At 50.8% G+C, this 2,528-nt stretch overlaps 1 protein-coding gene across 1 annotated transcript in view; it reads right to left on the bottom strand.

Annotated features, from left to right (window-relative positions):
- DIRAS1 (DIRAS family, GTP-binding RAS-like 1) overlaps positions 1-2,528 on the bottom strand; it is a 12,781-nt gene that overhangs the window by 6,213 nt on the left and 4,040 nt on the right. The window lies entirely within an intron of this gene.

The raw sequence follows: 2,528 nt of genomic DNA on the forward strand, positions 1-2,528 counted from the left end.
CAGAGCAGCGTGGGCACTGACAGCAGTTCCACTCTGTGGCTGCTATTTATAGTTCCCAGGCCAGCCTCTTGGCCTCGTGAGCCAGAGCAGGACTGGCCCAGAGTCTCTGCTTGGCTCTCCCTGGGCACGGGGCCCAACCCCCACCTGAGCACCCCAAACCAAGGCAGCATTCCCCCTTCACAGCCAGTAGAAAGAGCCCTGGCCTTCATGAGCTAGCATGGGAGTGTGCTGGGTTTCTCCAGGTCAGCTAAGGGAATCGGCTCTCCCAAGGCGGCCCAGCAGAGAAGAGGCAAGGTGGGGGCTAGAACTAGGGCCCACTGGGTTCTGAGCCAGCCTCCCACTGTCCCTGGTTGTCTGGAGGCCTGGGCCAGGGACCCGCACCTGGCCTTTGCCATCCTTGATCTGCACAAGTCCTCCTTTATGCAATGGGACATCCCTTCACCTAGGAGGAGGTCCCGGCTCCTTGCCTAGCCTCACAGCCTAGGGCCTCCCGCTGGCTGCTCCAGGCGGGGGACACTCCAGGCCCACTGTGCAGGGAGCAAACCAGCTGGGTCTCACGCTCTGCTCTCTCTTTGCTCCTGGGATTAATGCAATTATGTGGGCGAAGCTGAGGCTGGGCGCCACGGCCTCTCACTGATGCTGTTTGGCCCACAGAGGGTTTTTTGTTTAAGTTTAGTGTCAACATTTAAAAATAAGAATATCGTTTGTCAAAACACATGTTGCCTTGACAAATGAACAGGCTGGTGTCTCAAGCCTGAATTCTGTCAGCCAGCACCTGTGGAAGCTGGACCCCAGGCCCCGGTGGAAGAGGCTAGTCCCTGGCTGAGGTTGCCTGCCTGGCTCCTGGAGGTGGCCAGAGGGGCTCCTCCAGATCCTGGGCTGTGTGGTTATCACCGCCTCCATCAGCATAGACTTTGCCACCAGCAGGAAAACCCCTTTTACAAAGAGATGGACAGGGAAGTTTGATCAGTCAGAGGAAAGGACCATGATGTGCAGGAGACCTCAGGGCCTTTGCAGCCCACTCCCTCCACCAGAAATCCTCCTCCCCCATCTTCTGACTCAAGTGAGTCCTTCAGAGATTCCCCCCAACCACGATGCTAAAACAGTCTCTGAACCATCACAATATTATAATTATCCTCTGATTAAAATAAATAAATAAATTTTAAAAATAAATAAAAGTAAAATAGCCTCTTGCCTCCCTTCCTGGCTCTCCCTCCATCTTGCTTTAAGCAATCCCACTGCTGGGCATACACACTGAGGAAACCAGAAGGGAAAGAGACACGTGTACCCCAATGTTCATCGCAGCACTGTTTATAATAGCCAGGACATGGAAGCAACCTAGATGTCCATCAGCAGATGAATGGATAAGAAAGCTATGGTACATATACACAATGGAGTATTACTCAGCCATTAAAAAGAATACATTTGAATCAGTTCTAATGAGGTGGATGAAACTGGAGCCTATTATACAGAGTGAAGTAAGCCAGAAGGAAAAACACCAATACAGTATACTAACGCATATATATGGAATTTAGAAAGATGGTAACAATAACCTTGTGTACGAGACAGCAAAAGAGACACTGATGTATAGAACAGTCTTATGGACTCTGTGGGAGAGGGAGAGGGTGGGAAGATTTGGGAGAATGGCATTGGAACATGTAAAATGTCATGTATGAAATGAGATGCCAGTCCAGGTTCGATGCACGATACTGGATGCTTGGGGCTAGAGCACTGGGATGACCCAGAGGGATGGTATGGGGAGGGAGGAGGGAGGAGGGTTCAGGATGGGGAACACATGTATACCTGTGGCGGATTCATTTTCATATTTGGCAAAACTAATACAATTATGTAAAGTTTAAAAATAAAATAAAATTAAAAAAAAATAAAGCAATGAAAAAAAAAATTTATTTATTTAGGCTGTGCCGGGTCATAGTTGTGGCACACGGGCTCTTTAATTGCAGCCTGTGGGATCTGGTTCCCTGACCAGAAGCTTGCATCTGCTTCCCTGATGTGTCCCCTGCATTGGGAGCACAGTCTTAACTACTGGGCCACCAGGGAAGCCCCACTTCGCTTTTTTTCATCTTGAAGGCACTTAATGCATTCTGTGTCCATGTATCATGTGTCTCACTCGCTGGAAAGTGAGTTGCTTAGGCTCTAGGACTGTGGGTCTCACCTGTGGATGATCCTGCCCCCAAGGGACACTGAGAGATATCTTGGGACATGTGTGGCTGTCATGACCAGAGTGAGCTCCTGGTGACGAGTGGGTGGGGGCAGGGAGTCTGCTCCGTACCTCACAGCACCCACAATGACCTCCCCGGGGGATGAACTGGCCCCAGGTCAGCAGTTCTGAGGGAACCTTGGTGTAGGTCAAAATGTATCTCAAACGTGTCCCCCACAACCAGCATCACCTGGGAGCTTGGAGAAAATGCGAAATCTCTAACCCCACCCCCCACCAGGACTGCTGCTTACATCCTATTAGGCTCAGGAGGGCTGAATGTCCCCAGTGCCAAGCAGGAGGCTGGTGGCTG

Source organism: Bison bison, unplaced genomic scaffold (assembly GCF_000754665.1).
Source record: "Bison bison bison isolate TAMUID 2011002044 unplaced genomic scaffold, Bison_UMD1.0 scf7180017864492, whole genome shotgun sequence".
Taxonomy (NCBI): Eukaryota; Metazoa; Chordata; class Mammalia; order Artiodactyla; family Bovidae; genus Bison; species Bison bison.